At 50.6% G+C, this 10,000-nt stretch overlaps 1 protein-coding gene across 4 annotated transcripts in view; it reads right to left on the bottom strand.

The window, feature by feature from the left end:
• The window catches only part of LOC118207422 (rap1 GTPase-activating protein 1-like), a 119,438-nt gene that overhangs the window by 60,115 nt on the left and 49,323 nt on the right, over window positions 1–10,000 (bottom strand). For all 4 annotated transcript variants that reach the window (XM_035380969.1, XM_035380968.1, XM_035380974.1 and 1 more), the window contains one exon: window positions 7,544–7,579. The gene's annotated coding sequence lies outside the window, so the exon portion shown is untranslated. The remainder of the gene's footprint in view (window positions 1–7,543; window positions 7,580–10,000) is intronic.

The following is a 10,000-nucleotide window of genomic DNA, read 5'->3' as shown; positions in this document are numbered from 1 at the left end:
GGGTTCAGCAACGTAATTACGAAGCACTTGCTGTCAGGATGTTTCTCATAATTAGATACGGAGGTCTGCTCGCTTCTAGCGGTCAGCCGCGGGAATGAGTTAGACTCGCGGCAGGGCATCGCCGTGTCTGCTCGCGCGTCTAATGAGAGAGAAATCCCTCTCGCGCGGTCGGCCGGGTAACGAGGCAGCCGCACCAGCCAGCGCTACGGCGGAAAACAGATAATGGTGGAGTCCTGACTGATTGATTTTGGAGATGGTTTTCACAAGACAAATGCAAATATCCAGCAGTGAAAAAATATCCTGGGGTGTGTGCACTACCGTATTATCACAGCACAATCTTCCAGTGCTCCTCCGGTGCCAGTACACTAAAGAACCTATCTTTTGCCCTGTATAAAATATAGACTAGGGCTGCTCAACCCTGGCTCCTGGAGGTATACTGCCTAGTAGGTTTTCATCTCAACCCTAATTTAGCACAGCTAATTCTACTAATGAGCAGCTCAAGGAGACCTCTAGCTGTTGAGTGAGATGTGCTTTGTTTGGGTTGGAATGAAAGCCTACAGTGTGGTAGATCTCCAGGGACAGGGTTGGGCAGTCCTGATATAGGCTGTAATTACAGTAATTTGGTGTATGGTGTACATCAGTGGTGTAAAATTTAGTTTGTGGTATTTTGATGGATTTTTTTGTGAAATTATCCTGCCTTTACTTTCGCAATTAAGGCTTCATAGATGTTGATTATTCCCATAAAAGAATGGGCCATATAACTATTCAGTTTCCCCATTTTATGAAAGAACAAACATTAGGATAACCTGTCATTACTCAAGATCTCACTTCATAAAAGGAGATCGATCTGGTCTACAGTAGAAACAGAATTTATTACCTGTAACCAGGGGCACCGCCAGGGATTTTTGGCCCTATGAAAAGACCTCACACCCCATCCCTGCACAATTAGAGTGCAGATTTTTGAGGGCCCCTGTCAGTCAGGTAACCCCCTCCCCCCTCCATACGGCTCCCATGCTTACAACCAAAAAGGAAAAAGGTTCTTTTAAGCTCTGGAATCAACACTCATCATGCTGATAACATGTCTGTCATGTCTGTGACTTATATGTAAAGAGGGTCTGAACGTGGCTTAGAAGACTTCCAGCAGTTCGGCAAAAAAAAAGGTTAGATTCAGCCACCAGAGGGAGCATTACCCAAAAGAGTCTGGCAGTTTCTAGGGTCTTTTTAAAGGTACGATACAACTGACATTCACACCACCCGAATTATACACCGCACTGCACTTTACATACAGGTGCACATGCAGGTGTGTTGACACTGGTTAATATTGCAAATGGACTCACTAAACATGCAGTAGATATGCAGCTCTGTAAACGGCTGCAGTGTAACACACAGGTGCTAACACACAGGTGAGAAGCTACGCTAACGGCTCTGGGTCGGGGAGATCTGATTGGCTGTGGGAGGGACGCCTCAGCCCGTGAGGACAGATTTAGGCCCTGGCGGCCTGACACAGCACGTTCCCCTTTAACGGCGCACTCTGTCTGGCTCAGCGCCGTGCCCATGAATCACCGGGGCGACCGCAGCAGGCGGACTGTCCCCAGCGATGACACATCAGCGCCTCATTTTGGGGGGGGGGGGCAGAGGGGGTGGGACCCTGATGCCCTCTGACAGTGACGGCCCTGCGTCAGGGAAGGGCGCTCGCACAATGCAGGAGGCCCGTTTCAGAGCGGGTCATACCGCCATTTTGAGCACTCAACACTCAACTTCAGTTCTGCACTCACGCGATATTGATTGGATAGAAACGCCCGCCCCTAAACGGATTAAGGAAACTCTGCCTGCTGCTGCTCCACCCGCTGCTCCACCCGCTGCTGCTCCACCCGCTGCTCCACCCGCTGCTCCACCCGCTGCTGCTGCACCCAGCGCCGTGTGCAGAAACTGAGGGTGGAGTTTGCAGATCAGACGGATTATTTTCCCTGCTTTACAGCGCGTGTAACGGGCAGGGAACCTTCCGGAAAATGCAGCGGGGGTGGGGGGGGGGTGGGGGTTGGGGGTATGGGGGGGCTCCAGCCCCCCAGTCTAACAGCGTGAAGGCGAGACGCGGTCGAATCCCGTCTTAATTCAATCTGATGGGGGGGGGGGGGGGGGGGGGGGCTGCTCCCCTTCCGGTGATCCGGCTAAATATTCCACTCACCCCCCCCCCCCCATCCCCGCCCTCGCCCCACCCCTCACGAGCCGCTTATTTTTAAACATGAGAACATTTCCATTTCAGGAGCGGACACACTGCGAATCGTGATATAATCGCCCTCTCTCTGTTCTCCCCAGCACTGTCTGGACCAGGCAAAACAAAGTAATTAAGTAACGTGATATTCCAATGAAGTCTGGCATCAGGCTATTAACAAGCATTATGACTGCATAAAAAATCCAGTCTTTATGATTGCAAGTAAATACTCATCCAAAAACAAAAAAAATGGGATTTATACCATCTGCAGATGATAATGCGATCACAATAAGATTTTGCTCCAGGTTAAACAAATTACTCCCCGGGACATACTTGGGAAGCACGCCACCCCTGTGCAATATGAATATGTGATTTGTACTTATCATTATCTTTGAAATTGGAAAACTCAATCATGTACACGTGGGGGTGCCTGTCCTCCGTGAAATTAAGCAAGTTGGCATGACAACCCGGTTTTCCTGTCTGTTAAACTTCACCGTGAAATACAATTATGGCGGCCATTTCTGAGTTGTCCTCGCCTCAGGCTCCCAGAGTCAATTAATCGTCTTTGTCTATGATGTCTATGAGATGTTAGAGAACTGCTTCATGGGAATTGTAGGCACATTACTATCCCAACAATCGTAACTAACTGTATACGAATTAAATTAAATGAATGAAAAATGTAATGAAAGAAGAAGCCAGGTTGCACTGTGCAAATTCTTAATGGATAACAGTAATTATTACATGATATAATAGCTAGACTATAATACCCACATTAGACGTTAAGTGTGGCTAATAAGTATGATTCGATTATTATGGAATTGCTGGCCTCTGCCAATGTTTATAACACTTTCTCCTATCCTGCCCCCCCCCCCCCCCCCTCAGGGATCTGAATGGCATTAGAGTGAGAGTACCCAGGACTTCCGGGGGCTGCTAATCTGATTATGTGCTTCTCTGTCTTGGTTTAAGTGCTCCCAGAACTCAAAGGGGGTGGGGGGGGGGGGGGGGAGGGTGAGTAGAGGGGGAGGGGGTACCTAATGGACAGGGGATCAGGTACAGACAGGCTGACACATTTATGGGTCTTGTAGACAAACTCCTTTTTTTCCCCCCCCAGACGCAACAAATGCACAGGAAGTAACGGTCCATACAGTATAAAATGTTCTGCAGGAATACACCTGTGCTCCACCCCACCGTATCGCACGCCTGGCCCTGGCTGTCTGCACCAGACAGCGAGCGCAGAATCACCACAGAAGTGCCCTGACCTGGAGTGTGGAGTGTGTGTGCGCACACATTAAAAATCGCACACATCCGTGCATTCATGTGTAATGCACTGGTCCTTTAAGGTGTAAGGTCGCAAAATATGTGAATAGAATGTTCTTAACTCAGTGGCCTCAAACTCGTTGCCATGGAGGGCCGTGTGTATGCAGGTTTTCATTCCAGCCAATTAATGCTGCCTTAATTGAGTCCAATTACTCATTCAGCCATATGCATTTAACTGCAGTGAAGCGCAGAATATAAGCAAGTTTTTATTTAGAAAATGGGGTTCACCAGAGACGTCGGGTCACCATTATGTGCAAACCTGCATCCCTAATTCAGCAAATAATTGAGCTAATTATATCATCAAGATCTGAGGCTGGAATAAAAACCAGCATGCACACGGCCCTCCATGGCGCTGAGTTTGAGACCACTGCCTTAACTGAACATTCTAATGCTGATGTCACAATCACTGCTGGTGACTGAAAGCAGTGGAGTTCTAGAACACTGACTTGGAATTGTTAAAACACATTCCAAAAAGCCCACTCTGGAAAGAGTTACATGAGCTGATGAATTTTTTTCCATGTATTGTGTGTTAAATTGTCTGTGCTTTTGTGCATCCAAAGACAATCTCCCCAAAAGACAACAGATTCTATTCATATGAGGGCGAAATGTGTGTACGAGATCTTGCAGTGAACATTGTGTGGACGTTGTCATTTTGTTCCCACAGTGAACTGACTATCACAGGAGCCTGACTGCACATTCTTCTACGACATTTCATATTTACATTTATATAACCATATTTATATTTCATCTGCCAACGGAGATGGTTGCCATATTTTTCTTACTGGTTCTTTTACATCAGGGCTGCCCAAACCTGTTCCTGGAGAACTATCGTACAGTAGGTTTTCACTCCAACCCTAACAAAGCTCACCTCATTCAACAGCCCGAGATCTTGTCTGCTAGTAGTAGAATCAGCAGCACCAAACTAGGGTTGCTGGTACACATGTTGTTTCCACCAAAGTTAAACGTCCACGTACAAACATACACATACACACACACTAAACTGGAAGATGAATATATAGTTGATTTTTTGATTTTATAGAGTTTGTAACATATGCTAATTTTGGCATTTATCCTTGTTTCAGGCCGGAACACATGACACTCTCAAGACGTTCCACACAAAGTACAAAAGCTTTCCATGTTACAAATGGCTTAATTCCCTCAGTCATGTCATCTTAATTTCAGTGACAGACTTAAGCCTCCAATTCACAAAAGCTCTGCATTGCTTTCAGACTTAACAATAAAACAGCATGTTTATGTTTGTTTACTGCAAACCCCCGCCCCGTTTAAAACAGCAAAACAGCACGCCTGTCCCACTCACCAGAACTTCCGGGGCTTTCCGATCCGGAAAGGCGAGCAGGGCATGTTGGCGGTTTTGCGTTTCTCCCGTTTAAAAAAAAAAAAAAAAAGAGAAAAAAAAAGCCACAGAGAGCAGCTTCCTCCTGTGGCCTCAGAGAGAGATCCTGTGGCCTCAGAGAGAGATCCTGTGGCCTCAGAGAGAGATCCTGTGGCCTCAGAGAGAGATCCTGTGGCCTCAGAGAGAGATCCTGTGGCCTCAGAGAGAGATCCTCAGGCCTCAGAGAGAGATCCTGTGGCCTCAGAGAGAGATCCTGTGGCCTCAGAGAGAGATCCTGTGGCCTCAGAGAGAGATATTCAGGCCTCAGAGAGAGATCCTCAGGCCTCAGAGAGAGATCCTGTGGCCTCAGAGAGAGATCCTGTGGCCTCAGAGAGAGATCCTCAGGCCTCAGAGAGAGATCCTGTGGCCTCAGAGAGAGATCCTCAGGCCTCAGAGAGAGATCCTGTGGCCTCAGAGAGAGATCCTCAGGCCCAGCCACAGGTGTGTCTCAGCGCGGGTCACCGTCTGGCTCACATCCGCTGTGGTGGAACCACAGGGGGGCTCTGACTGCTGCCTGGCACCCAGCTGCAGTGACCACAACACCGGTGTGCATCTCTAGGAAACCAGCAGGCTTCAGTTCCGGCCTACTGCAAACACTGCAGCTGTATCGTTCTCCTTGTTTCAGTTTTTCCCCCTTTTATTATTATTGTAATTATTATAATTATTATTATCTTGGTACCGGGGGTCAGTTTTTCCAGTTTGGTCTGCAGTCCCAGAGTTCTCAGGACTTAAAATACAGAGTGACGAAATTCTCTGGGCGTCGCCCCAGGCCTCGGGGGGCACCCGCCGAAAACTGAAACGCGGCGAAACATTCACCGGCAGACACCACGACAGGAACGCCGGCAGGCTGCGGCCCTCCTCCAAGCCCAGTGCATGCTGGGAATCGTGAGTCTTCCAACAAGGACCCGGTCTCCTCATCGGAATAATCACCAGCAAATAAACCGGATGACCTCTGACCTCCGCCGATGTGTCTGTGTCGCAGAGCTGTTAGAAAAACTCCTTTCCGCACCACAGAACCTGTCACTTCCTCTTCCTGTCCAGTTTAGCGCCACGTGAAGCGTGTGCAGCGATGTTTTACCGTCCCAGCTCACGTCGGCCGCTAACTTCGCTCTCATTTCCTGCTCGTGAGGAGTTCTGCATCCCTCCCGCTGGTCTCACACACACACACACACACACACACTCTCTCACTCACTCTCTCTCACTCACACACACACGCAGTGGCGTCTCCCAGTCCGGCTTCCTGTGGTCAGCGGAGGGAAATTCACAGCAGTTCTGACACCCTTCAGCACACAGCGCCTTCCCAGTTCAGATCCCCATGGCAACACAGCGTGGGACTTGTGAGCAGAGAGAGTCGCTACACGCTAGCGCGAGCTAACTGCCACGCTTCCGGTCCGGAGCACGGATAGAGATCAGAAGTCTGGAGCGCAGAGTACACCAAAACATCAAAACCACCAAAAAACACCGCAAATATAAAGGTGTAAAGGAGGGGGGAGGGTCCATGGGGGGGTTGTCCTGCTGAATTTTAAATTCTCTCAGAGCGGTGAAGTGAAGGGCCGGTTCGGAGATCGCCCCTCCCCTCTCTCCTAGGGTCTGGTGCAGTGTGAGTGCGGAGATGCAGATCCCCCCCGCCACCCCCTCCCCCCCCCACCTTCCCCTCCACCAGCTGCCAGTTCTCTAAGGGACCTGCGCAGACCTGCGCATATATATATATCTGTACAGAGCTGCTGTTACCACAGCAACGCAGAGAACAGTCGATTCGAGACTGCAGTGCACCTGCTGATACCGTCCGTCTCTCTCTTTCCCTGCTCCCCCCCCACCCCCCCCCCCAACCCCCCCCACCGCCCCCCCATCATCGCTGATATAATATTTCTCTTTATGTGCCTACTTAAACTTTTGATGGTCTGTTGTGTGTGCTGGCACCTCTTGGCTTTATAGATTTTTCACGTCTACTCGTCTGTTTAGCCTCATTATGCTTTGTATTGCTCTCAACAGATAAACATCCCTATGTGCTCTCTCTCTCTCTCTCTCTCTCTCTCACTTCCCTCTGCCTCTCTCTCTTACTCCCTCTCTTTCTCTTCCTCCGTCCATGTTGTGTAGCTCAGCCGGTCTGTGACCGGGACCTCGGTGCAGGAACAGAGCACGTGAAGAACACACCTGCGGACCAGGTGTGAGCAGCTAACTGCTGCTAACTGCCGTGTGCGCTACACAACTCACCGAACCAATGCACCTGTTTCAAAAGAGCTCAGACCAAGTCCGACTGGACAGGTGAGACAGAATAAATCAGCAGGTGTTGTAAAATGCGAAACATAAATATAGCCACGATGGGGTTCGGGACGATATTAGCCGGGACAATGGTTGCCGGGACGATGGTGCCGGGACGATGGTTGCCGGGACGATGGTGGTCGGGACGGGGTCGTGCACATGAAGCTGTCTGAACCTCTGAAGGACCTGAAGCACTGAATGCACAACAGAATGCCCCCCCCCGCCCCGCCCCGAACACCTCCCCCCCCACGCTTCCTAAATGCGCCGCGCGTCTCATTTTGATTGGTTGGTCAGCGGGTCACGCTGCGGGGCTCATGTCTCATTCCCAGCGGACAGCGGCACTCAGTCGGGGCACTCACCAGATACTCCAGGACTTGGAGAAGGTCTTGTCCACTCTGGAACACAACAGAGAGAGAGAGAGAGAGAGGAGGTCAGAATGACATGGAGACATCGGTCAGCGACAGGCAACTGCTTCAGATATGGATCCCCCCCCACCCCACCCCACCCATCCGATGGAGGGTTTGAGACCCCACCATGCCGCTCAGTTCCTCCATCTTGCTCTTCTCTAAAGGAAGAGAGAACAGCATGCAGTACAGAGGGCTCTGAAGGCCTGCTCTCCTTTATTTAAAAAAAAGAAAAGAAAACACTGCAGTTTCAGCCGCAACTGTACACCTGATATCACCTGATTTCCATGGTAACGTCAAGAGGGATTCCGCGTCACGCGGTAAGGGGGGGGAATCTAGGGGCCTACACACTGCGACCCCATTTCCGAAAACCCATTATCCCTGCGTGCTGGGGGTACAAGGCAGAGGTGATGAGCAGCTCAGTGACAGGCTGGGGGTGGGGGGGTGGGGGAGGGGGTTGGGGGGTGGGATGAGGGGGTGGCACGCCACTATATTTTCTCACAGTTAATCAGGTTCAGATAAAATCCCTAAATTGGGCCACGCTGGACCTGGAGTCTGTGTGCGGGAGATTCCATGTGTTGGGGCCCTGGGACCCCCATGAGCTGAAGAGAAACTCCCTTGTGAGGGCCCCCCCCCGCCAGAAACAGGGAAGTGGCCCCCAGGTCCCACCCCCACCCCCAGCCCTTAGTGCCCCCCCGTGCTACAGCAGACAGACACAAGCTGCATGCCCTGTACCCCAAACCAGAGGGGCGTCCCACTAGTCTGTCACTAACCCCCAGCATAGGGCCATCTATGCTGCCCCCCCCCCAACCCCACCCCCCCACACCTTCATGGCTGGGTTCATAAATAAAAATGATGAGAGAAAACAGCAGGCATTTAACTTCGCTGAAAGAATCCCCCCCCTCCCCCCCAACCATTGTGACTCAGCAACAAGCAGCGAAGGGAAAGAAGTGGAATCTGACCATCGTATGAAATACACTCGGCTTCCAGCTCATGACATCACCCTGGGAGCCGAAGGCCAATCCAACGCCTAGCACGGCTGACCCCACGAGAGGAAACAGAGTGCATTGTGGGAGTTCTACAGCCGGGCCAGTGAGGCACTCTGACCCAGCTGCAGTCTGTGACTCACTTTCCGTTTCCAGAAAAAGTTTACACCAGGGATTGCCCAACCCTGTTCCTGGGTCTTGTAGGTTTGCACTCTAACCCTAACAAAGCCACACCTCACTCAACAGCAAGAAATCTCGTTGAGCTGCTAATTAGTTGAGTCAGATGCACCAAATCAGGGTTGAAATGAAAACCCTCAGGACAGCAGCTCTCCGGGAACAGGGTTGGGCACCCCTGGTTTACACTGTAAGGATTTTTGAATATTATCAAGCCACCACAGATGAATACATTTGAGGTTTTATCTTCAAAAACTTGAAAACAATTCCTTAAAAGTTCAAATTCCATCTAAACAATCCAACAGGAGTAATCTCAGTATGGCCCCCGCAGACTCAGGCCCCCGCAGACGCGCCTGGCCCCTTGCAGACTCAGGCCCCCGCAGACGCACTCTGGTAACCGTGTGACAGAAAATCAGCGGCGTTCGCGGTGGCGAAGGGGACACGCGTGTTTGAACAGTAACGTCAGAAGCCTGACGGGCCGAAGGGGGCCGGCCAGCGAGGCGGGGGCTCCCTAATTAACGCAGGAGGCCCGGCGGAGAGCCCCGTCTCCGGTTTCCCGGCAACTAATGGACAGCGCCGCTTGGTATTAATCTCGTCCGGACGGTTTAGACCGTCTCCACGATGACCCAAACACCGCTCAGATTTAACCCCTTAAGGCCCACAGCCCGGCCTGCGTGAAACAGCTTAAGTTTCAAACTTGCATATGCCCTTTACGGTGAATACTTCCCTAAGGTGAGGGAGACCTTTTGGACCGTAGCATTAAATGTTTTTTGCCTAAGGTAAATGGTAAATGGGCTGCATTTATATAGCGCTTTTATCCAATGCGCTTTACAATTGATGCCTCTCATTCACCCGTTCACACACACACTCACACACCAACGGTGAAAGGCTGCCATGCAAGGTACCAATCAACTCATCAGGAGCAATTAGGGGTTAGGTGGCTTGCTCAGGGACACTACGACACGCCCAGGGCGGGGGATCGAACCGGCAACCCTCCGACTGACTGCCAGACAACCGCTCTTACCTCCTGAGCTATGTCGCCCCAGGCTAAGGCTTTTACGGTAGTTTCTGTCATGACAGTTATGTACTGAGGTTACCATGGTAACATATCACTGATCTGTAAACCTCCCTAATCTAGTCTAACTTTTGCCATGCTTCACATTTGGCAAAAAATAGTGAAAAACGCTATTTAGCACTTTTTAAAATGAAGAAATGAAAGTGTGAAAGTGTCACCTCTCATTCTGCAGTGCAT

This window comes from Anguilla anguilla, chromosome 11 (assembly GCF_013347855.1).
Source record: "Anguilla anguilla isolate fAngAng1 chromosome 11, fAngAng1.pri, whole genome shotgun sequence".
Classification (NCBI taxonomy): Eukaryota; Metazoa; Chordata; class Actinopteri; order Anguilliformes; family Anguillidae; genus Anguilla; species Anguilla anguilla.
This window is presented reverse-complemented; position numbering and strand designations above follow the sequence as displayed.